General features: G+C 40.4%; 1 protein-coding gene across 9 annotated transcripts in view; it reads left to right on the top strand.

The window, feature by feature from the left end:
- MGA (MAX dimerization protein MGA) overlaps positions 1–25,449 on the top strand; it is a 159,103-nt gene that overhangs the window by 36,839 nt on the left and 96,815 nt on the right. For 6 of the 9 annotated variants that reach the window (XM_034994279.1, XM_034994282.1, XM_034994284.1 and 3 more), the window contains exon 1: positions 20,380–20,562. The exons of 2 other annotated variants lie outside the window; for them this stretch is intronic. The gene's annotated coding sequence lies outside the window, so the exon portion shown is untranslated. Of the gene's footprint in view, positions 1–20,378; positions 20,563–25,449 lie in introns of those variants that run through there. One more of the 9 variants, XM_034994286.1, reaches the window with a different exon arrangement.

Below are 25,449 nucleotides of genomic sequence, written 5' to 3' on the forward strand. Positions count from 1 at the left end.
AAAAAAAGTGTGGGACATATTTAGTCCAGCATACAGTAGTAATGAGAAAGTAGACGAATCCAGAGTATTGAGGTCTTTTTATACTAAGCTAGGGAGTTGAGGTGCAACATGATGTTCATTGTTTAGTTGTCTTGAAACTCTCACTAACCTTAAAATTACTGTGAGAATTTACGAATGAGTAAAGTTCAGTCTAGAGAAGTGTTGTAATTTTTTTCTTGTAGGTAAGATTGCATAACATTTGAATTTAATTTTGTGACATTAGTATTCATTTATTTGTAAGACTTATGGGATTTTCAAAAACGTTTTGAGATATAATTCACATACTATAAAATTCATTTAAAGCATACAGGTCAGTGGTTTTTAGTATATTCACAGTTGTGTACCCATTCTTTCAGCCAATTTTAGAACATTTTCATAACATCAAAAAGAAACCTTATTCCCAGTAGCAGTCACTTTCTATCTGCCCCCCTGTAATATCCCCCGCCCTAGGTAACCAGTATTCTACTTTGTGTCTCTGTAGGTTCATACAATATGAGGTCCTTTGTGATTGAGTTTCACTTATAATGTTTTCAAAGTTTATCCATGTTGTGCCATGTATTGGTACTACATTTATGTTTGTGGCTAAATAATATTCAATTCTTTGGATATACCATATTTTGTTTATCCATTCTTTAGTTGGTGAACATTTGCATTGTTTCCCCTTTTTGGCTACTATAAATAATACTACTAGAAACATTCATGTACATTTTTTTTTTTTTAAGATTTTATTTATTTTTTAGAGAGCGAGCGAGAGAGAAACAGCATGAGAGGGGAGAGGGTCAGAGGGAGAAGCAGGCTCCCCGCTGAGCCGGGAGCCCGATGTGGGACTTGATCCCATGACCCTGGGATCATGACCTGAGCCGAAGGCAGACGCTTAACCATCTGAGCCCCTCATGTACATTTTTTTGAGTATGTGTGAACATATTTTCATTTTTCTTTAGTATATACCTAGTAGTGGAAATACTGGGTCATATTTAACCTTTTGAGGAACTGCCAAACTGTTTTCCAAAGCATCTGTACCATTTTACATTTTCACCCAACAGTATGAAAGTCCCAATTTCTCCACATTCTTGTCAACACTTACTAGTATTTGTCTTTTCTAACTTATTTTTTTGAAGATTTATTTATTTTTTTAGAGAGAGAGAACGAGTGTACAAGAGCAAGCATGCACAAGTGGGGAGAAGGGCAGAGGGAGAGAATCTCTAAGCAGGCTCCCCACTGAGCACGGAGCCCACTGCTGGGCTTGATTTCTCTACCCATGAGATCACACCCCAGCCAAAACCAAGAGTTGATGCTTAACTGACTGAGCCACCCAGGCTCCCCGCACTTAAAAAAGAAAAAAAGATTAATTTATTTATTTTAGAGAGTGTGAGGGAGCGAGAGTTCATGAGTCGGGGGAGGGGCAGAGGGAGAGAATCTTAAAGCAGATTCCCTGCTGAATGCAGAGTCCAACATGGGGCTCGGATTCCACGACCCATGAGATTATGACCTGAGGCGAACCAAGAATAGGTCGCTCAACTGACTGAACCACCTAGGCACCCCAGTATCTGTCTTTTTAATTATAGCCATCTTAGTCTGAGGGAAGTAGCATCTCACTGAGGTTTTGATTTGCATTTCCCTAATCAGTAATGACTTTTAGCATATTTCCATTTGCTTTTATTGGCCATTTTTGTATATCTTCTTTAGTGAAATGTCTGTTCAAGTCATTTGAATTGGCTTGGTATTTTTGGTTATTGAACTGCAAGAGTTCTTTATGTATTTTGGATATTAATCCAGTATCCATGATTTGCATATATCTTTTCCCATTCTGTGGATTGTCTTTTCAGTATCTTAATAGGGTCCAAAACCCAAGGTCATGAAGATTTTCCCTGTTTTCTTCTAAAAGATTTATAATTTTAGTGCTTATGTTTAGATCATTGATTTGTTTTGAAGATTTTATTTTTTTAAGTAATCTTTACACACAACGTGGGGCTCGAACTCAAAACCTGCAGATCAAAAGTGGCATGCTCCACCAACTGAGCCAGCCAGGTGCCTCTAGATTATTGATCTGTTTTGAATTAATTTTTGCATGTGGTATGAGATAGAGGTCCACCTTCATTCTTCTGTATGTGTATAGCCAGTTGTCTCAGAAGCCCTTGTTGATCTTCTGTGATTTAATAAAGTATTCATACTTTGGGTAGTAGGACATTTCTTCATACTTTATAAACTGGCATAAGCTCCCATTCAAAATATTATCATATGAATGAATATAGAAGATACTATTAGTATTGGAATATTATGGTTGTAAGGTACCATAGAGATTTTGTTCAATCCCTCTCATTTTATAAATGTGGAAACAAAGACCTAGAGAAGTTAATTGATGTCTAAGGCTGTATAGCTATTAGCGATAATGCTTTAACCCAAGAGTTAGCAAACCTTTTCTGTAGAGGACCAGAGAGTAGATATTTTAGGCTTTGTGGGACAAGAGGCAAAATAGAGTATTATGTAGGTACTTTTGTAATAAACAAATTTCCACAAATTTTTTATTAGTGAAATTCAAAATGTAATTATAGAGTCTCTCTCTCTCTGTCTTTTTTTTTTGGGGGGTAATACATACCTACTGATGAGAAAAACTGATTCCTTTTTTCGGAGGACAACATTTTATTTGATGTTCAAAATTAGTGTTCCTTAGCATCAAAACTGATTGGAAATGTTCATCTGTTATTGTTAATCTGTTTGAAGTTTTGTGTGTGTTTGTTTGTTTGTTTAAGAGAAGGAGAGAGAGAATCTTAACCCTCCTTGGTGCTGGGTGTGGAGCCGGTTGCTGGGCTTGATCTCAACAATCCCGAGATCATGATCTGAGCCAAAATTAATAGTTGGATTCTTAACCGACTGAGCCACCCAGGCACCCCTGTATTTCATCTTTGAAAATGTCTTTTACATAGAAAAAATTACTGCCAAATACTGATAATCAGTTTGCAAGCATGCTTCTAATTGAGCATGTACATTGCTTGGAAGGCATTTAGAGAATTGCTAGATTTTTCTCCTTGGTATTTGCCTTTTTGATATGAATTGCAGATTAATCACTTCAATTTAAGGCTAGGTGGAACCTTCAGCTGCACAGGCACAGGTAAATAGATTTTGAAATAGGGAAATATACTTTCATTTGTACTAAGGTCTGAAAAACACTGCTGAAATTATAGTTTGAACTTGGAACATAGATCTGTTATGAATTTGTATAGGAATGGGCATCTTTTTTGCCCATTTGTTTATTGAGATATAATTGACATAAAGCACTATTGAGATATATATAATTGACATAAAGCACTATTATTGTAGAGCATAGTGACTTACATATATTGTGAAGTGATTACAATGGTAAGTTAACATTCACCATCTCATATAGATACAAAAAACCAAAATGGGGGGAGAAAGTCTTGTCTTTTTTTGTTTTTTTTTTTACTTGTGATAAGAGCTTTTAGGATTGAGGCTCTGAGTAGCTTTCAGATATACCATATAGCAGTGGTAACTACAGTCATCTTGTATATTACATCCCCCCAGTACTCATTTATCTTATAACTTGAAGTTTCTACCTTTTGACCACTTTCATCCAGTTACACTACCCCCACAACTCCCTTGCCCCCTGGTAACGTCAGATCTGGTCTCTCTTTCAATGAGGTTCCCCCCCCCACCCCGTGTGTGTGTGTGTGTGTGTGTGTGTTTGTGTGTTTTTAAGGATTCCACATATAAATAAGATCATACAGTATTTGCTTTTCTGTCTAACTTATTCATTTAGTGTAATGCCCTCAAGGTCCCTTCATGTTGTTGCAAACGGCAGGATTTCTTCATTTTTTATGGCTGAATAGTATTCCATCATGTATATGTGTGTGTGTGTGTGTGTGTACACAAATATGTATCATTTTCTTTATTCATTTGTTGATGAGACTTAGGTTGCTTCCATGCGTTGGCTATTGTAAATAATTCTGCAGTGAACATGGGAGTGCAGGTATCTTATACATACAGTGATTTTAGTTCCTTCAGATATATATCCAGAAGTGGAATTGCTGAATCATATGTAGTTCTGTTTTTGGTTTGTTGAGGAGCCTCCATAGTGTTTTCCGTAGTGGCTATGCCAATTTAGTGTCCCACTAGTAGTGCACAAGAGTTCCCCTTTCTTTACATTCTTGGCAGCTTTTGTTATCTCTTGTCTTTTTGATGGTAATCATTCTAACAGATGTGAGGCATGGGAGTGGACATCTTGCATATTAACTCTTGACAACATGATGTGTTTATGTAGCTTGACATTACTTGTGATTCAAACCATGTTAATTTTCATTTAAAGAACTTCGTTGCAGTGTAAGTTTTGCACATAATTACTTTTGCCTTTTGATTTTAGGTTGATTTCATTGTGAAACATTATCAAGTCTGTAGGAAAAGTTAATTTCCAAAGCTATTTTATTGTTCAATAAGAGTGTTTGAGGGTGGTTCTTCTCAATCAGAAAAATTTCAGCTAGAAAAAATTGCAATAAAGCTTTACCACTGCTAAGCCTGCCAACTTCTTAGTGGTAAGGCAAATCAGGATATACATCTTCTTTTTCTGACAAAAATTAATGGAATCAAGGATACTTAAGTCCATGAGAGCAAAGTTAACTTTTTTTTTTTCCAGAGTTAACTATTGACACTACTAGTTGAGTAACACATGATAGATGTTTTCTGCAGACTGTTTTCTGATGAATATTGCAGTGAATAACCCTAGGCTTGTTTAAACACCCTACATTTTCACGAGCTTTATAAATTTGTCCAATTAAGTCCAATTAAGACTTTTTTTCTGCCCATATGTATTTTTACCACTATCAGTTGTAACACATTGTAGCAGATTCCACTTCAGATTGCACTGAATTAGTGTTTTCCCAGAATCTTTGAAAATCTTCTTGCCTGTTGTTGTTCCATGCAGATTATTTATTTAGGCTAATTTTAATTACTTAGTTCAAACATGTATTAAATTCTCAAATAAATGGTAATAACTGAGAAGTATTGGTAATTCCTATCAATTCATCAAGAGCCAAGGAAACACTCAAAATCATTTGTTTTGATATTGTGTGATTATTTTATTTATTTACTTATTTAATTCATTTATTTAATAGTAATCTATACACCCAGTGCGGGGCTTGAACTCATGACCCTGAGATCAAGATTTGTATGCTCTGCTGACTAAGCCTTCCAGGTGCCCTCTTTCTTAATTGATAAACAAAATACTTTAATTGATAAACAAAATACTTTTTTTTGAACTACTGTCCTTACCAAAAGGCTTATAATCTTAAATAAATTTTATTTTTCTAGATGCATTTCTTTGGCTTCTACAAACATGATTTAATTAACTCACTGTTGATAAAATGCTTTCCTTGTTTGGCTAACAAGTGAGCACTCAGAAGCTTACTTTGTATAGTCATTTTTATTTTTGTGAAGAAATTCAGCTGTGATGAGGTCTACTGTTTAAATTTTATAATTTTTCTGACTGTGTTTTCCTGTGAATTGGAAATATTGTGATGAGTGCTTAGTCTGGTAATGTTGATGTATAAATAAACATAATGCTTTGTTATCTAATTTGATAGTAAAATGATCTATACTGTATTTAAAAGTATATTTGAGGCCCACTTTTTATCTTCTTTTCTTGTTTTGACTTGAAGGGTATGCTGTGGTAATAAAAAATAAAACATATGGCAGTAAGTATAGTGTTCGAAAAGCTGTCAAGTTATATAATTGCATCACTGTTTATTTGTAGTTTTCTGAGCAGCAGTGTAAAACCATTAGAATGCCATATATGGTCTCGTAAATACTGAAGTCTGCCATTGTAAAAGCAGTCAGAGAACGTAAATAAATGTAGAAGTGTTTTAATAAAGCTTTTTTTTATGGACACTTACAATTATATATAACTTTATGAAATTATTATTATGGAACATTCCTCTTAAATTTTTTCCCAACCATTTAAAAATCTAAAAACCATTCTTAGCTCATAGACTGAACAAAAACAGGCCCTAGTTGGCCTCTGTGGGCTGTAATAGTTTGCCAACTGCTTTAATCCAAAAGAGTAAGTCTAATGGGTGGAAAATCATGCTGATGGAGGTAGGTCTGTGAGAAAAATAAATCATTCTTGACATTTTGGAAACCCTTAAATCAGGGTTTGTGTCAGGATTAATATCAAGATGATATTAGGAAAAAAAGAGAAAGATTGAGAGTTTATGTAGTTTGGTTTTTACTTATTTAAGAAAAGACTTGTACAATTTTGTGTTTTTTGTGCACTGCGTGAAGAGCTCTTAGACTTCTGAGTTTCTAATCTTAGTTTCTTATGTGAAAATATTATATGAATATGAATTTTCTTTTTCCATAAGAAAAATGTGTGTAAGATTTTTGACCTACTAGTAAATCTAGAATAAGTTAAAAAAAAATGGGATGTACTTTTATCTTTGATTTGTAATTTTAATTTTGGCTGATTTTGCATAGGATAGGAAATAAAGTTTTTATTTTTGTAACTCTTCATTTCCACATGTCTTTTTTTTTTTTTAAGATTTTGTTCATTTATTTGACACAGAGAGAGCACAAGCAGGGGTTAGCAGCAGAGGGAGAGGGAGAAACAGACTCCCTGCTGACAAGGGAATCTGGTGCAGGGCTCTCTCTTGGGACTCTGGGATCATGACCCGAGCCAAAAGCAGACACTTAACTGACTGAGCCACCCAGGTGCCCCCGTTTCTACAAGTCTTAACAAATTACGAGGTTGTAGAAACTTTGACAGAGTGGTATGAAATTATAAGTAGATGGAGTTTTATCCCCAGGGAGGATTCAGGAAAGCCAGGTATGCTCTTACTATAGGTATGGTCCAAAATCCTTTACTAGGATTGAGTGAAAACCACATAATCCTTTGTTTCTTCTTATTATGTGTTATGTCTGTGGTGATGATTGTTCATTCTTTAATTTTTTAAAAATGGGTTTTTAAAGAAGATTTATTTATTTATTAGAGAAAGCGCATGCGTGAGCATGAGCAAGGGGGAGGAGCAGAGGGAGAGGGAGAAGCAGACTCCCCACTGAGCGGGGAGCCCCACTTGGCCTCCATTCCAGGACCCTGAGATCATGACCTGAGTTGAAGGCAGACACTTAACTGACTGAGCCACCCAGGTGCCCCCAAAAATGTATTTCTGAAAGAGAGGCTATTATAGCTTAATTGCTAGAGTTGCATTAGATTAAATTAACACCTTAGAAAGACGAGAATCAGTACAAATGTAAGTTTATGTTTTTTTTTTTTAGATTTATTTTAGAGAGAGTGCATGTACATGCGTGCAAGCAGGGGAAGGGGCAGAGGGAGAGAGAGAGAATCCTTAAGCCAACTTCCCACTGAGCACGGAGCCCGATGTGGGGCCCGATCCCAGGACCCTGAGATCATGACCTGAGCCGAAATCAAGAGTTGGCCATTTAATCGACTGAGCCACGCAGGCGCCCCCTAAGTTTGTTTTGATATTTATTTGTTTTTAAGGGGCTTGAACTTATGATCCTGAGGTAAGACCTGAGCTGAGATCAAGAGTTGGATGCTTAACTGACTGAGCCACCCAGGCACCCCAATTATTTCTGTTTTAAAGATGATGAAACTGGGGCACCTGACTGGCTTAGTTGGAAGAACATGGGACTCTTGATCTTGGGGTTGTGGGTTTGAGCTCCACACTGGGTGTAGAGACTACTTTAAAATCTTTAAAAAAATAGGGGCGTCCGGGTGGCTCAGTTGGTTAAGCATTGGACTCCTGATTTTGCCTCAGGTCATGAACTCAGCGTTGTACTGAGCCCTGTGTAGGGCTCCACGCTCAGCACAGAGTCTGCTTGTCCCTCTCCCTCTGCTCCTCCCCCAGCTCATGTACTTTCTCAAATAAATGGATAAATAAAATCTTTAAAAAAAAATTAAGATGGTGAAACTGAGGCACAAAGAAATTGAGTAATTTGCCCAAGTCACACAATCAGGAGTGGTAGAGTTGGGAGTTTATTGGGACTCTAGAATCTTTGCTCTTTACCATTTCATGGAACTGCTTTGATGTATCTGCTCTTATCCTTCTTTTTCAAACTTTAATTACTTAAATTGTGCAATTTTAGGGCCTGCACTTTAGAGATCCTACTCAGAGAAGAGCCGTTAGTCTTTAGGCCCTTGGTGTTTCTTCGATTTTTGCTGAATCTTATCTGCCTACCCTCCCATCTCATCTCTTTTTCTCTTCTTTTGGTAGTGAGAGGTGGTATAGATCAAGGGTAAATAAAACTAGTGAAGTAGGGAAGCCAGGGGATATTTTAGTTTTGGCTCTTGAAAGAAAAAATGTAAAAAGTTTTTATATATATAATTACTGAAAAAATTAAGTTAAAGATAAATGTCTAAATATCAGAGATATTGCAAAACAAGTAAAATCAGAAACAAAAGCCCAGGACCTTAAATAACCTACTCTTTATAAACTCCAGTCTTTTCTCCCCTGTTCTTAGAGATGAACATTTTAGCAAGTAAATGTTGTATTGTGATCATTCCAGGTTACTGGAAAATTATTTTCATAATCTGTGTGTGTACATAGGTTAGCAGTGTATTTTTCATTCTGAATCACAAAAAGTTTGAGAAATACATAGCATATATAGTAACACATTTATTTATTTATTTTTTTATTTTCTGAGTTCCATGCATACTGTCTCTCTTCCTGTATACTTTTAGTTCTTTAGATTTGTTAATCTCATTTGATGAGCTTCAGTTTTTTTTTTTTTTTGAAGATTTTATTTATTTATTTGACAGAGAGAGACACAGCGAGAGAGGGAACACAAGCAGGGGGAGTGGGAGAGAGAGAAGCAGGCTTCCCGTGGAGCAGGGAGCCCGATGTGGGGCTTGATCCCAGGACCCTGGGATCTTGACCTGAGCCGAAGGCAGACGCTTAACGCAGACGCTTAACGACTGAGCCACCCAGGTGCCCCAAGCTTCAGGGTTTTTTTATATGTTGATGTTCTCCAGAGTTACTTTCTCTCTAGCTCCTCCTCTTTTCTCTTTCATCTCTGGAGGTTCTTAACTTTTTGGGGGGTCATACACCCCTTTGAAAATCTTATAAAACTTAATGGATTCTCTCTAGAAAGTTGCTACCATATATACATTACACAAAATTCTCACAATTTTGGGAGTTTCATAGGTCATCCTCCCCCAAGATCGTTCATGGATTCCAGATTAGAGCCCCACCACCAGATGAACTCCCCGAACAATTTCATTCATTTTTTTATTTTTTTAATTTTTATTTATTTTTTTTGTAAGATTTTTATTTAACAGAGAGAGAGAGAGCACAAGTAGGCAGAGAGGCAGACAGAGGGAGAGGGAGAAGCAGGCTCTCCGCGGAGCAGGGACCTCGATGCGGGGCTCGATCCCAGGACCCCAGGATTGTGACCTGAGCTGTAGGCAGCTGTTCAACCGACTGAGACACCCAGGAGCCCCAACTTCATTTCTTTTAATTCTTCCAAATACATTGATGATTTCCTAGTCTATATCTTCAGTGTGAGTCTCTCCAGAGCACTAGACCCTGATATCCATTTACTTCCTGGTCATCGGGGTGTCCTGTTGCACTAGTCTACTTTGTTTATGGGCTATTGATTTATTTTTTATTGAAGTATAGTTGACACACAATGTGTTATTAGTTTCAGGTATACAACATAGTGATTGGACAAATTTATACATTATGTTATGCTCACCACAAGTGTAGCTACTATCTGAATATATACTCTTTGCTGTACCTTTTATTCTGGTGACTTACTCATTCCATAACTGGAAGTCTGTTCTCTCACTCTGCACTATTCTACTTTGTATTTTAAACTTATGAAACGGTGTGTAGTTCCTTGGAAACATTTTTTTGTTCTTCATCCTTTGACTCCTTGGTCATTAGGCCCTGTTGACTGATTGCTTATTCTTTGAGACATTCTTTCCACCTTAGCTTCTGTGATGTTATGCTCACCTATATTTCTCTTACCTCTGTGACATCTTCTCTTCCTCCTTCCTAGATTCTTCTTTTACTGCTTATCCTGTAAATGTCTATTTTCCCAGGGTTCTGACCTTAACCCTCTGATATCTGTCACTCTCTGTATATTTTTGGAAAACTTTTACAAATCCCTGGCTTCAATTACTTCCTGAAACTTTGTATATAGCTAAAGTTCACACCTTTATCACCAAATGCCTGTTAGATGTTTCCACTCAGATCAGTGGTTCCTAAATACTTGGGGGATTACATATCCCTTTAAGAATCTGATTAAAGCTATATCCTTCTCCCCAGAGAAGTACATAGGTACACCAAATTTTGCATACCCTTTTGGGGTGTTCGTGCCCCCCACCCAGAACCCCTCCATGGACTCCTTAGAGGTCTGTGGTCTTTTTTTTTTTTTTTCTTCAGATTTTGTATATTTGAGAGAGAGCACAAGTTGGGAGTAGGGGGTGGGGGAAGCAGACTCCCTGCTGAGCAAGGAGCCCCACTTGGGCCAGGACCCTGAGATCATAACCTGAGCCAAAAGCAGATACTTAATCGACTGAGCCACCCAGGTGCCCCAAAACATTTGGATTTAAAATGTTTTAAGGGGCGCCCGGGTGGCTCAGTCGTTAAGCGTCTGCCTTCGGCTTGGGTCATGATCTCAGGGTCCTGGGATCGAGCCCCACATCGGGCTCCCTGTTCAGCGGGAAGCCTGCTTCTCCCTCTCCCATTCCCCCTGCCTGTGTTCCCTCTCTCGCTGTGTCTCTCTCTGTCAAATAAATAAATACAAAATCTTTAAAAAAAAAAAAAAAGTTTTAAATTGAGTGCTTCTAAGTGCCAGATACTATAATAGGTGCTGAGGGTATAATGTAGAGTTTAAAAAGGTTATGTTCCTAATTTATAGTCTAGTTTGTAGTGTTGGTGGGATGAGGGAGAGAGAGAAGACAATGAAAGAATTACACAAATAAATATAAAAATTAGACCTGTGGTAAATTCTAGTAAGGGCAGGTATGTGGTGTTTTGACAGTGTATCATGGTCAGGAAGGTCAAGGATGTAGAATCAACAAGAACATTTGGTGATTGACTAGATGCAGGGGCCACATGAAGAAGAGATAGGTTTCAAGAATGACTACGTTTCTGATATGAGCAACTGTGTGCATACAGAGAGAAGTCTTGATTGTTTTCTAGTTTCGTCATGGTCCACACCATTTTAAGCAGTGGCCACAGGTAATTTTCTTAAACCACATGAGTTTGAGTATGTCATAGATCTTATTATTTTTAAAGATTTTATTTATTTATTTGACAGAGACACAGCGAGAGAGGGAACACAGCATGGGGAGTGGGAGAGGGAGAAGCAGGCTTCCCGCGGAGCAAGGAGCCCGATGTGGGGCTTGATCCCAGGACCCTGGGATCATGACCTGAGCCGAAGGCAGACGTTTAACGACTGAGCCACCCAGGCGCCCCTGTCATATATCTTCTTACAATCCTTTGGATGGCTCTTCTTTTTCTGCAAGATGAATTCCCAACTCTTGATTGCTAGCTGTATTGTATAATACGGTTCCCTTTGCCTTTTTTAGTCCTATAGCTTTGTTCCTCCACAGATCATGGGCATTTTTAATTGTAGCCATATTACAGTAATTGTGCTCCCTGAATTTGTTCCCTCTCTTGTTCCTCTCTCTTTACATAGGTTGCTTTCTCTTGGAAATGCTTTTCTTTTATATCCATCCTGCCTCTGTTCTTTGATACCTTAGTAATTTCTACTCATTCTTCATTTTCTCTGGGAATTCTTTTTGGACTTCCTTAGTCTGATTTAGCTGCCCTTTGCTTGTGCTTCCATTGTACCCTGGGCAGAGAGCCCATCCTTACTAATAGGATTCTATAGTTTTTGCTTCTTTATTGATTATTGGTTATATGATAATTGGTTGATAATTGATTGCAAGCTCTTGAGAGTGGGAATGTCTTGTCTTTGTATTCCAAAATCTATATGTGGTGAATGCTCAGTAAATGTTTGACTTGAGGAATTAAGGAATACTCTCTTCTTTTATATAGTGTGACTTTGTATAAATTGTTCTGTTTAGAATGCCTTCTTTGCTTTGTCAACTTCTAGACATCCTTTATTTAACACCAAGCCTTCCTTGATACTTCAGTGACAGTTCCTCCTTCCATTGTGCTTCTATAGTTTTCCTTTTCTTTACCCTGGTAAATATTTGACAGTACAGAGTAGAGATTAAGTGTCCATCAGTAGATGAATGGATAAAGAAGATGTGGTGTATATATGTGTGTCCAAAACACACACAACACATACACAGACACACCATGGCATATTACTCAGCTATAAAAAAAGAATGAAATCTTGTAATTTATAATAACATGGGTGGACCCAGAGGGTATAATGCTGAGTGAAATAAGTCAGTCAGAGAAAGACAAATACCAAATGATTTCACTCACACCTGGAATTTAAGAACAAAACAAGCAGAAAAAAAAGAGACAAAAAATGGACTCTTAATACAGAGAACAAACTGGTGGTTGCCAGAAGGGGGGATGGGTGAAATAGATAAAGGGGATTAAGAGTATATTTATATTGATGAGCACTGAGAAATGTATAGAATTGTTGAATCATTATATTGTACGCCTGAAACTAATATAGAATTAATATAGTGTGTTAATTATACTTGAATAAAAAAGTAGATGAGTGAATGTATATATATCATGAGTATCATGGAGTTGTAGATTGAATAAATATTTCCTAAGTGTCTGATTCCATTTCACAGGGTAGGTTACTTCTGCATGGTACTAGTCTTACCTGTTGCATTGACTTATACTTCATTATCCTCTAAAGGCAGCCCTATTCCAAATTCTGGATAATTTATTATAGTTCTTTGTTTAGTGACTATGTAGATCCTACCTGCAATGCCTCCTTTTCTCTCTTTGTTAATTTTATTTCTCCTTCATGACCCGGCTCAAAAGTCCACTCCTCTTTTGTAACCTTCCTAGATTACCTAGGTTGTATGTGTTCTACAGTGTTCCTAGAAGGCTTTTTCCAAAGTGCCACCAGCAGTATTGCAATGTGATCATCTGGTCTCTTTACCTAGAACTTGAGCTTCATAAAGGGACTTAATTTTATCCATTCCTTAACCCTGGTTCATTGCCTAGTTGGTGCTTAACAAATACTTATTGAACTGATTGTATCCTTATTTATTTTATTTGTGTTTAGATAACTCAGAGAATGTTGGGTGGAACTAGTCTTGGGATGAAAAATACTGTCCCTGTATAATCTCTACAATATATGGTCTCTATATAGGTAATTTGGATAATGCACTGCATTCAGGTTGCTTGAGTAATCTTTATATTTTCTATTTCAGTACAGCTTTCTCCTCTCCTTTAACAGGTGTTCCCTGCCCTCCAGTGGTTAGATCATGGTTAACATTTTTAGTCAAGGTAAAGGTTTTTAAATCCTTTTATGGTGTTTCTTTTTAAGTCATATTTAAAATCCCATAGGTTAATTTTCAGATTAAACAGTGCTGCCCCCCCCCCCAATTTTTCCCTTATGTCTGATATGCCTGAAGCCTAGCTTAATCTAAGTGTAGCTTGACCTGCCTCTTTTGCCACAGTGAGCTACCATGTGTCCCACAGTTTTTAAGTATGCAGTGATTAGTTGGGAGATTCACTCATTCTGACCTTGGTTCTTGGTTTCACTACATTGTTCTCACATAGCCCTATCAAGTTTCTAAGATTTTGCTACAGTGCAAAAGCTATCATCTTGTTTTCAGAAACCTGCCTTCCCCCTCTCTCCCCAGCACACACTTAAAGTAGCTTGCTAATTATGTGGCTCTTCCTTAGGCTGGATTGGGATATCTTCTGTAGTCTGGTTTGGGGTATCTCCTGGCTAACATCCTTTTCTCCTGTATTGTTATTGATGAGGAGAGGCTGACTCTTGATTTCTTGGCAAGGTGACTTATACACTGTCCTATGCCTTTTGTGTGTTTTTTTTTTTTTTTTCCAGAAACCAAATCTTAGTTATCTGGGGAGCCTTGCTTATATATATGGCTAGCCGTTATTTCTAAATACCTGCTGCAAAGTTTTGTTTTGTTTTCTTTTCTTTTCGTAAAGATTTTATTTATTTGACAGAGAGAGAGAGAGCACGCACAAGCAGGGGGAGTGGCAGAGGGAGAGGGAGAAGCAGCTGTCCCACTGAGCAGGGAGCCCAACGGGGCTCTATCCCAGAACCCTGGGATCATGACCTGAGCCAAAGGCAGATGATTAACCACTGAGCCACCCAGGTGCCCAGCTGCTGCAAAGTTTTCAATAGTATATCATGAAATAAGGACAATGTAGTGAATTTTTCATCTATCTAAATGTATTCAAAATAAAAGACTATTACTATTACTCGTTATGAGATGTGTTCTCCCTAGATTTTTGGTCTTAAAATATCCATTATTATTTTTAAAAGATTTATTTATTTGAGAGAGAGACAGTGCGAGCGAGCTGGGTGGGGGGGCAGAGGGAGAGAGCAACAAGCAGACTCCCCACTGAGCAGGGGGCCTGACATGGGGCTCGATCCCAGGACCCTGAGATTATGACCTGAGCCAAAATTAAGAGTTGGATGCTTAACTGACTGAGCCACCCAGGAGCCCCTAAAATACCTGTCATTTTAAGAAAGAATGGTAATAGTAGGTGGCACACTTTGTAATATAAAAATTTGTTTTGTTTTCTTTTCTTTGGTTCTTGGTTTCACTACATTGTTCTCACATAGCCCTATCAAGTTTCTAAGATTTTGCTACAGTGCAAAAGCTATCATCTTGTTTTCAGAAACCTGCCTTATGATGGTCAACATTTTACTGATCCATAATGTCCAGTAGTTTAGGAACTGCTGTGTTGACTGTCACTCATTTTCATAAAGCATTGTGGTACTTCATGTAAAGTAAGCATGACTTCTTTCATATGCATTTGTGGACAATTTCTCTGTGTATTTTTCTGTTACAGGCTTCTTGATTTTTGCCTGATTCTAGCCTTGAAGGTTACTTGAATATCTCCCAGTCCTCTTCTTTGGCCAGTAGTTCTACTTTCTGTTTTTATACGTTCTCACCTGTGTTTTAAATCTCTGTGCAGCTCTAGGCTTAGTTAGGTAGATTTCTTTTTCTTTTTTTTTTTTTTTAAAGATTTTATTTATTAGAAAGAGAGAAAGCACAAGCAGCAAGAGTGGCAGGCAGACGGAGAAGCAGGCTCCTCGCCGAGCAAGGAGCCTGATGTGGGACTCGATCCCAGCACCCTGGGATCATGACCTGAGCTGAAGGCCGATGCTTAACAGACTGAGCCACCCAGCCAGTTAGGTAAATTTCTTCCTGTTTTTTCTTGTATGCTTTTCCAGATAAGCTGTTTCTTTTAAGGACTCAGTAGTACATTGACAACTTTCATTGTTTATGTTTCTTTTAGACTTGTTCTTTTTTATTTTGTAATTCATCTGAAACTAGCTTTTAAAACTTCATTTATGTTACTGATTTCTGACATTTTTTTTGAGGTCTTAGTAAAACAAACAGAAAACAAACCGTTACTAAGGTATCCTTTAATTCTGAAGATATTTACTGATTTTTTCTTGTAGATGAGTATATGCAGATGGCAGTCTTCATTACAACTTGTTGCTTTTATTACCAGATGGTAAATTATAGAATCATAATATTTCTTACAACGCAAAGTATCTGTTTGCCTTTGTTGATTTTCTAAGTAATATTCAGTTGAAAGTCATTCAGGCAAAAAGCAGTCAAGAAGTAATTAGACTTTCCTAGGAAAATATTCTTCTCTCTTCAAGTATCTGTCAATAATATTTATCCATTTCTCTAAGGAGAAATAATTTGTGATGAGAGTCAGTGGTACTAGTTTTTTCTAATTAAAACTGCACCTCTTTGGAAAACATTGGTCAAAGCAGAATGCTTATTTGCATTTGTAATGTGAGTGTGGTTAAATGTATAATGATCCTGTTTTCCAAATCCCAACTTGTTGACAGTAAATCAGTACTTGATATTTGGACTTGCCTGGAAAACTGGGACCTGTGGTTTCATAATCATTTATTCTATAGATAGTATGTATTTGCTCTGTTCCAGACATGTGGTAGGCACTGGGATAGAGTGGAGCTAACAGTCTAGTGGGTAAGATATTAATTAATACATAGTTTTAAAAATAGAGTTGTGGGGGCATCTGAGTGGCTCAGTCAGTTAAGCAGCTGCCTTTGGCTCAGGTCATGATCCTGGGGTCTGGGGATCCAGCCCCACATCAGGCTCCCTGCTCCATGGGGAGCCTGCTTCTCTCTCTCTCCCCTGCCCCTCACTGATTCTCTCTCTCTCTCTTTCTCAAATAAAATCTTAAAAAAAATAAAAATAGAGTTGTGGTAGGTGTTATAAAGGAATACAGGGCATTATGAGAGCATATTATGAGGAGACCTCATCTGATCCTTGGGGGTTAAGAAATGTTTCTTGAGGAAGTGACATAAGCTTACGCATGAAGGGTGGGTGAATAGCAGGTTTGAGGCATCTGGGAAGATCTTAGCAAAGGGTAAGGAACATGATTATGTGGGCTTGAGATAGGAGGCAGCAAGAGAGAATGATATTTCTTAATGAACATTGATAACATTCTGTCACATTTATGTCGTCCTCTTTTTCCATCTTCACCTCTCAACATTTTTTAAAACATGCTTTTAATCATATTACTATGCTGGTTAAGAAACTTGTAGAGCTCTGGGCGCCTGGGTGGCTCAGTTGGTTAGGCGACTGCCTTCGGCTTGGGTCATGATCCTGGAGTCCTGGGATGGAGTCCTGCGTCGGGCTTCCTGCTCAGTGGGGAGTCTGCTTCTCCCTCTGACCCTCCCCCCCTCATGCTCTCTCTATCTCATTCTCTCTCTCAAATAAATAAAATCTTTAAAAAAAACAAAAACAAGAAAACTTAAAAAAACAAGCTCCTCTTTGAGTAGATTTTTGGCTTCATGAAGGTAGGACTTTTTACCACTTTTAATTCCTTAGTTCATGTTTTACATATTGGAGCTAGTCATACTTTGCCCCTAGATAGGGGTTTAGTTGCAGTACTAAATGGTAGGCAAGAATGGCGTTGTGTATAAGCTAGTACGATTCCCTTTTTTTTTCCCGCTGCCTAGCACATAAGTTTATTGCTAGTGAAGGAGTTGGTTTTTTGTTTTTTGTTTTTTTTTTGGTAAAAAGCCTGTTTTGTAACCTAGTCTGTATGTAGCTCTTATTCTAAGAATGGTTTTTATTGTGTTGACTTAAGAATACTGTAAATAAGGCCATAACCCCGGGGATTTTGGGGTGTGTGTGGTGATGGCTTTGTCTAAAGATTTAAGATGATGAAGACCAAAGATTTTAGTCACTTGAGAGAGGTATGTCACTACTGTAGATATTGGAACTGAGTAGGTGGGATCTGAGTAGATTGGATAAGGAATATAGTTTGTTTTGTTGGTGGATTCTGTTAAGTTGTGCCAACTTTCAGAATTCTAGTGTAGACATCTGAACAGTGAAAGAAGTGCCAGTCTTTGCCCTATCTTCAGCACATACAAGGCATTCAAATATTTGAATAGGAAAAAGTGTGCATGTAAGTGGAATAGGGCCTATGTGTTTATAGAGCAATCTTGGATCAAAATTGTGTTTATATTCCATGCATTCTCTATCCCTACCTCTCTCTTTTTTTTTTTTTTAATTTTATTTATTTATTTGACAGAGAGAGACACAGCAAGAGAGGGAACACAAGTGGGGGAGAGGGAGAAGCAGGCTTCCTGCTGAGTAGGGAGCCCGATGCAGGGCTCGATCCCAGGACCTGGGTTCATGACCTGAGCCGAAGGCAGACGCTTAATGACTGAACCACCCAGGCACCCCTCACATTTCTTAGATTTAGTAAAATATCTTTGAAAGCTCAAACAAGGGAAACCAAGGGAAAGATTTTTATGTTAGGCTGATGAGCAGGGGTTAGCTGTGCTAACTGCAATGAGAGAATTTTTTTCTTTTTTTTTAAGATCAAGAGAGTGAGCGTGCTTGCACGCATGAGCAGGGGGAGGAGCAGAGGGAGAGGGAGATAATCTCCAAGCGACTCTACGCTGAACCAGAGCCCTACTTGGGCTCCATCCCAGGACCCTGAGATCATGACCTGAGCTGAAACCAGGAGTCGGATACCTAATGGACTGAGGCATCGAGTGCCCCTGAAATGAGAGAATTCTAATAGCTAGGTGAAATGCAGGAGTGTCAGCTTTAGCAGTTAGCTTGGCATTTTAAAAACTTGGGTTATATAAGGATGCCTTTTATTTATTTTTAAAATATTTTAGAGAGAGAAAGCAAGATGGGGGAGGGGCCGAGGGAGGGAGAGAGAGAATCTCAAGCAGACTCTGTGTTGAACACAGAGCCAGATGAGGGGCTCAAACTCACCATCCTGAGATCATGACTTGAGTGGAAATCAAGAGTCCCACACTTAACCAGCTGTGCCACCCAGGCGCCCCTGGTGATGGTTCTAAAAGATCTGGCATTTCATGTTTGCTTGGTGTAGGGTAAGAGTAGCAAAAGAAATTCTCCACTCTCCCTGTCCTCCAAGGTGTCCTCTGAGATTCTCCAATGAGAGATTTTATGTTAACTTGTCTCATTTGGGATGCAGCTACCACTAGGTATGGTTGTTAACCAGTCATCAGTCATTTACATCTTAGATGCTTTAATGCTAGGTCAACACATTTCTGCTTTTAATTTTGTATGAGGAAACCTTAGACCCTTGAGAGGAAAGCATTCTTGGAAGAGGTGGGAGATTTTGACAAGGCAGGAAAAGAGGTTTTTGGGGTCAGGGAAGAGGAGGAAGGTGTTAAACTGGTGTTTTGGGGCACCTGGGTGGCTCAGTTGGTTGGGCATCTGCCTTTGGCTCAGGTCATGATCCCAGGGTCCTGGGATCGAGTCCCACATCCGGCTCCCTGCTCAGTGGGGGCCTGCTTCTCCCTCTCCTCCCTGCTTGTGCTCTCTCTCGCTCTCTCTCTCACTGTCTGTCCCTCTCTTTCGCAAATAAATAAAACCTTAAAAAAAAAAAAAGAAACTGGTGTTTTTCAGTTTTGCCTAGGATTTTGGGTATTATTCATTTGTTGCACTTGTGATGCTCTTGTTGACAGTGCCTGCATGGGGGTTTCAGAGCAACTTCAGAAGTCTAATCTTTAGCCTAACATTTTCCAGTCCATACTAATTCCAGCAGTTTCTTCCTGTGGTGTGGCAGAGGAAGAGCAGAATGAAGGGAAACAAGACCCTTCTTCCTAATATCCGGTCCAGCTCTGGTCAATTCTGTTGGATAAGCCTCTTCCTCTTGGCTCCTTTCTTTCAACCCCCTCATTCTCCTTCTTCATAGTGTTTTGTATTAGGTCACCTAGCAAATAATACTTCTTAGTACTTGCTAATTCTTGTAAGAGTGAAAGAATACAGTTTGGAAACATGGACCACAATTTCTACTCTTTCTATTTTGCCTCTTCTTTCTCATTTTAAACAACTCTCCCTTTTTACTACTTGAGTGTTAGCAGCTCAGAAGAAGGAGCAACTGGTAAGGGGTAGGGAAGAATAATTTTTGATGTTTGGTTGGGAGAAATACTGTTCGTTAACCTGTTCAGCGACTGCCTGACATAATATTCAGCAATTTTTTCTTTGCACTTCATAGCTTAAATATCTTGAACAAACAAAAATTGAAAACACAGGATCAAGGCATTAAAGCTTAGATAATACTTCGTCGTGCAAAAAATTCTTGTTTCCATGGTTTACTGTCTTATTAGGACATCTTTCATCTTTGTCAGGCAAATTAGTGGCAACTCTTCTTCCCTTCCTAATTGGTAGTGGAGTTTTCGGTCTCCTTCCTACTTTCCTAGTGTTCTTCGGTCGTGGATGTTGCAGACTCGACCACCCGTCTCTCAAAAGTCTTCTCTTCAAGGTTTCCCGACGGTCTGGCGCTATCCAAACCTACAGCACCTTGGGGAGAAGATCTCGGATTCATTTGACGAGCTGGTGAAGCCCCCGGGGCTGTGGAGCCAGATGTGGGTGGGACTGGGTGCGGCAGGGGCGGGGCCGCTGAGAAGCCCGAGGGAAACGGTGGAGGGCACAGCTGAGAAAGCCTGCGGGCAAAGGTTTCACAGTTTTCACGAAGCCTTCGTGTGCGAGGCTGAGGGAATTGGGGTGCCTTCTTCCTCCCTCGCCGTTCTTGATTCTGGAAGCTTCATTAGGCTTTTACCGGTTTGCTGGACCCGGAAAAGCAGCGGCTTGAGCTCCAGGGGCGGGTCCCAAGGGTCTTGTCGCTGCTCCGGGGCCGTTTGGCCTCCTGATGTTGGGGGAGGGGCGAGGGAGGTGCAGCTCGCGCCTCCTTTTGCGCTTGCGCGGCGGACTCTGAGCGGGTAGGAGCGCGTGCGCGGTGACGTGGACGTCCGGTGCGCGCGCAGGCTCTTCAGCTGGAGCGGACACACGGTGTGCGAACCGAACAGAATAACCCGCCCCCAGCGGGATGTGAAGGACTCCGGGTGAGGCCGACCACGCCCCGCACGGTAACTCTCGGGCCTGGGTGGAGGGCGTCGCTTTAGTACTGGCCCGATTAGAGTTTTTTGAGAGTTTGAAGTGCTTGTGGATTTGAACAGCGTGAGAAGCGTTCTGCTGTGCGATCTTCGCACGCCCCAGCCAGGCCGGGCCTTGCGCGGGGCTGCCTTTGGCGCGCGCCTGTGGCCCCCTCAGCGAGGCTGCGCATGTCACCTCGCGCGCGTCCCCGGCCTCACTTCCGCGTCGCGCAGCGAACTAACTGGGAACATCGACGCCAGAGGGAGAAGCCACGAGGCGGGCGGGGTGAGAAGCGCCCTTGGCGCGGCCCTGCCCTCGCGTGCGTGGGGTGCCGTACCGCGTGGTACGATCCGCGTGATGACTTTCAGCGCGGCCCGGGGCTTTAGGTCGAGAGCTGTGCTTGTGCGCTTTGCATTTTAGAGCTCAGGTCTCGGGGTTCCAAAACTCTGAGGGAAACGGTGCTGACGTCGCTTTTTAAGGAGCTATGTGTAGCATTTTGACACCTGTGTAAACGTCTCATTTAGCATGTAATTTCCGGGCAAGTTGTTTGAGGCAGGACCGTGTGTGAGTTTAATAAAGGAGGGCGAGGAAGTGAGCCGTACAGGAGTGGGAACTTGGTAAACAAAGGACCGGTGGCTAGTAAGTGCAGAAATGAGGGCGGGGAAAACAGGTGGGAAGAGCAGGTGTTATTTTCTTTTTCCCTCTGTGGGCAGCCTTTGGCTAGTTTTCTGTTTATGAGGTTTCCGTCGTCTGTTAAATTGTCAAGTAGGTCTCTGCCCTCAGTGGTAGGTGCGTCTGGGATATAACTAAATCTATTCGAACACCAGTAACCAGAGTTGAGGGATCTATGTGCGAAGAGTATGGAGAAGTTAGATCGTTTCAGACTGGGTTGAGAGCGGAAAGTGGTAATGTCTTCCTGTGAAGATTTTTGCTTTGCTTTTGGAACCCTGGGGATGCCTCCTCCTGGGGAGGGTGCAAACCGGGAGGGGTGAGTGAGGTCTTAAAGGAGGGGTGACTGATGGCAGAACAACGTGAGTGACCAAAGTACAGCTTTCTCTGAGAGAAGACCACCCTCAGGGTTCGCGTCGCCGGAGCAGACACGTGGATCAAGAGAACTCTCGAGCCCACCCGCGCACCCCCGGTGGGTGTTGTGAAGGTTCTCAGGCTTCTGCGGCGTAATAGCTGGCAAATACTGCCTGCTCTCCCTTTTCTTTTTGGGCACGACGCCGCGGCTAGGCTGCAGGGAAAGTGCCTGGAGGCGGCGTGACGACTGCTGGGAAGGGGGCTGGCCCGAGAGGGCCGGGTGGCCAGGTCTGTAGTCTCCACGGTAACAGAATGCGACTGGATCCCGCCGAGCGTTCGGCAGGTTCCGGCCGACGGCACGTGATCTGTCGGGACTCCTCTTCTCCGGAAGAGCTTTCCTTGCGGCATTTTTTCACGTGGTTGTCGGCCAGCTAGCCTCTGCAGTTAAAAAGCGGTGATTTTGGGCCCTTGATAGTCGACGGCGACTGCTCTTCCCGGGGACTAGCAGGAACTAGCAGGAGGCCTTTTCACTTATAAGAATATGGGATCATGCTGGTGCTTCTTGCTTCCGAATGGTTCTGTTTCCAGCGGTTGTGTGCGTAGAGTGGGTTGAGTTCACTTAACAAAAAACACATGCTTAGGACTTCAGGAAATTCAGTGCCCTGGGTACTTTGCCATACTTATTCTGGGGTAGAGTGGCTGTTTGGTTACTGTCCGTTTCTGCCATAAAAGTTAGTTCTTCAAATTCTGCTTGTGCAGGGCGCCTGGGTGGCTCAGTTGGTTAAGCGACTGCCTTCGGCTCAGGTCATGATCCTGGAGTCCCCGGATCGAGTCCCGCATCGGGCTCCCTGCTCGGCAGGGAGTCTGCTTCTCCCTCTGACCCTCCTCCCTCTCATGCTCTCTGTCTCTCATTCTCTCTCAAAAAAAAAAAAAAAAAAAAGTTAAAAAAAAATTCTGCTTGTGCAACTGCTGGGACCTGAGAGCTTGATTACCTCAAGTTGTAGTTAAGGGACCATTCCTAGGAATAGAAAATGCTCCTGGAGTTAGTATTAACTAGTGATATCTGGGAAGAGAAGGGATGGGGCTTAGTATCTTAGGCAAATTCAGTTCTGTGCCTTAAAACCTAACGTATTTCAGGTAGTATTTTGAGATTTACTTTACAGGATTGTGGTGATTATAAAATGATCAGGATGTTGTCTGGTCTAAAGTAAGTGCTTACTAATAGCATGTATCACTTAATTATGAAAATCAACCGAATGCTTAAGAATTGGGTGTTTGGATATTTTACTGTTTTTGCCGCCATTTGCTGTCATGTTTTCTGATTATATCCACATTCTGTTTTTCTTTTTTTTTAATGTTTTTAATTAATTTACTTAATTGACAGCGCACACAAGCAGGGGGAGGGGCAGAGGGAGAGGGAGCCCTGACGCGGGGCTCGATCCCAGAACTGGGATCATGACCTGAGCCGAAGGCAGACGCTTAACTAAGGCTGAGCCACCCAGGTGCCCCCCAAATTCTGCTTTTCTTTAAGATTTTTTGAATTTCTGGGCCCATTGTATATTGATAAATAGCGACACTCGAATGAACCCATTCTCTTAAAATTTGTGTTTCAGAAACTTAATTTAACTTAAACCATATTTTTGTAGTGTTTATTTTTTGTAGCGAATGGTTATATTAAGGAACAAACTAACATCTTGGTGCCTACCATACCGTAATGCATTTGTGGTATGAAGGGTTACCGTTATTTTTAGCAACGTTGGAAACCTTCAGAATAGGTTGATCAGCGTATGAATATTTTGTGTTTTTATTTATTTATTTATTTTAAAAAAGATTTTATTTATTTGACAGAGACATAGCGAGAGAGGGAACACAAGCCAGGGCAGTGGGAGAGGGAGAAGGAGGCTTCCCGAGGAGCAGGGAGCCCGAAGCGGGGCTCAATTCCAGGACCCTGGGATCATGACCTAAGCCTAAGGCAGAAGCTTAACGACTGAGCCACCCAGGCGCCCCGTATTTTGTGTTTTTAAAGTAGTTATTTTGATTGGGTGCTTTTTCGGAGGGGCAAGTTGGGGGGGCAGGGAGCAGTACATGAATCATTGAATTAGGTAACTACCTAGTAAACTAACTAGTGTATTTTGTAAGTTGTATGAGGGTCATGGCTTTAGTAGTTAAACATTTCCCAAAGAGGTCATTGGTGAAAAGACATTTGGAATAGGGACTCTGAAATTGTAACAATTTATGGCACTTGCCACATTATTTATCTGAAAACAACATTCTCTCTCAAAGCCTGTGTGTGTGTGTGTGTGTGTGTGCTGATGGGATTTTTTTGGAATGTGAGTTATTTACCATCCACTAGTAAACTTACTTCCTTGGCTCATTATTATAGTTATATAGATAAATGCTTGATACTGAAAAGCTGAACTGAGATTTTTAAAATTTTAAGCTGTAATTACCAAAACTGTGGTCTTCCTTAAAGCTTTTAGAGAGCCAAATACAAGGTATTTTTAGAATCTTGCTGGGAATAGATTTATTTCTTCATGAGTAACGTAACCCTTCCTAAAGTACATTGGATTTTTTGCAGTTGGTTAAAGCCTTTGACTTTGGAGTGTTGTGTGTCTGAAGTAGCTAAATATACTGAATTGACTATCCTCTTATTGTAAGATCCTATATAGATCCCAGAATTGTAGACATGCTTATAGTAGACTCTGTGCTTAAAGATTATGGAATAAGAATTCAATTTCTTGTTTCTATACTAGTAGCAGTATATAGTTCAAGAAGTAGAGATTGTTTTGGTCGTAAGTTAGGTTTTTGGTTTTAAGCATTTTCATCAACTCATGGAATAGTTTAGAGGGGTTTTTTGAAAAAGACCTTACACAAATCATAAGTCTGAAAGTTCTTTTTCCTGTATTAATACACATTTTTACATTGTTTTTATATTATATTTCTTATCTGTGCAGAGTTCAAATAGAGCAGGCTGACTTTTCTGCACTTAATTTTTTTGTTTAGGCAAAAAGAAAAATTTGAAATATGTATGTATGAAGTTAGCATAAAATTTACTCAATGCATTCTGTAACACTAAATGGGATTTCTGTCATTTGAATCTTTGACATTTCATAGATTTTTAAGAGTGCTTCTTATTTAGGAGGGGGTGGTGCAGAGGGAGAGGGAGAATCTTAGGCAGGCTCCATGTCCAGCAGGGAGCCTGTTGGGCTGTGTCTCACAAACCTGAGATCCTGACCTGAGCTGAAATCAAGAGTCAGACGCTTAAGGGACTGAGCCACCCAGGTTCCTCTTAAGGGTGCTTTTTAAAGCATTGGTTAAAACTTCTTTGCTCTATAGTTTTACTTGTAATCTGAAAATCAAGATTTTAATATTATAGAAGATAATGTTTAAGAAATTTTGAACCCTTTAATGTATTCATTGGTTTGGAATATCTAAAATTTTTTTCAGGTAGTTCTTTGCCACCTTGGTTATATTTAAATGTACTTTTTTTTTTTTTCTTAAAGATTTTATTTATCTATTCATGGGGGGGGAGGCAGAGGGACAAGCAGGCTCCCCGCTGAGCAGGGGGCCTTTTAGGGACTTGATCCCAGGACCCCGGGATCATGACCTGAGCCGAGGGCAGATGCTTAACCACCTGAGCCACCAAGGTGTCCTCTTTAAATATACTTAAAAAGAATATTTTACGGGGGCGCCTGGGTGGCTCAGTCGTTAAGCGTCTGCCTTCGGCTCAGGTCATGATCCCAGGGTCCTGGGATTGAGCCCCGCATCGGGCTCCCTGCTCCGCGGGAAGCCTGCTTCTCCCTCTCCCACTCCCCCTGCTTGTGTTCCCTCTCTCGCTGTGTCTCTCTCTGTCAAAT

Source organism: Mirounga leonina, unplaced genomic scaffold (assembly GCF_011800145.1).
Source record: "Mirounga leonina isolate KUSES-001 unplaced genomic scaffold, KU_Mleo_1.0 Mir_91, whole genome shotgun sequence".
Lineage (NCBI taxonomy): Eukaryota > Metazoa > Chordata > Mammalia > Carnivora > Phocidae > Mirounga > Mirounga leonina.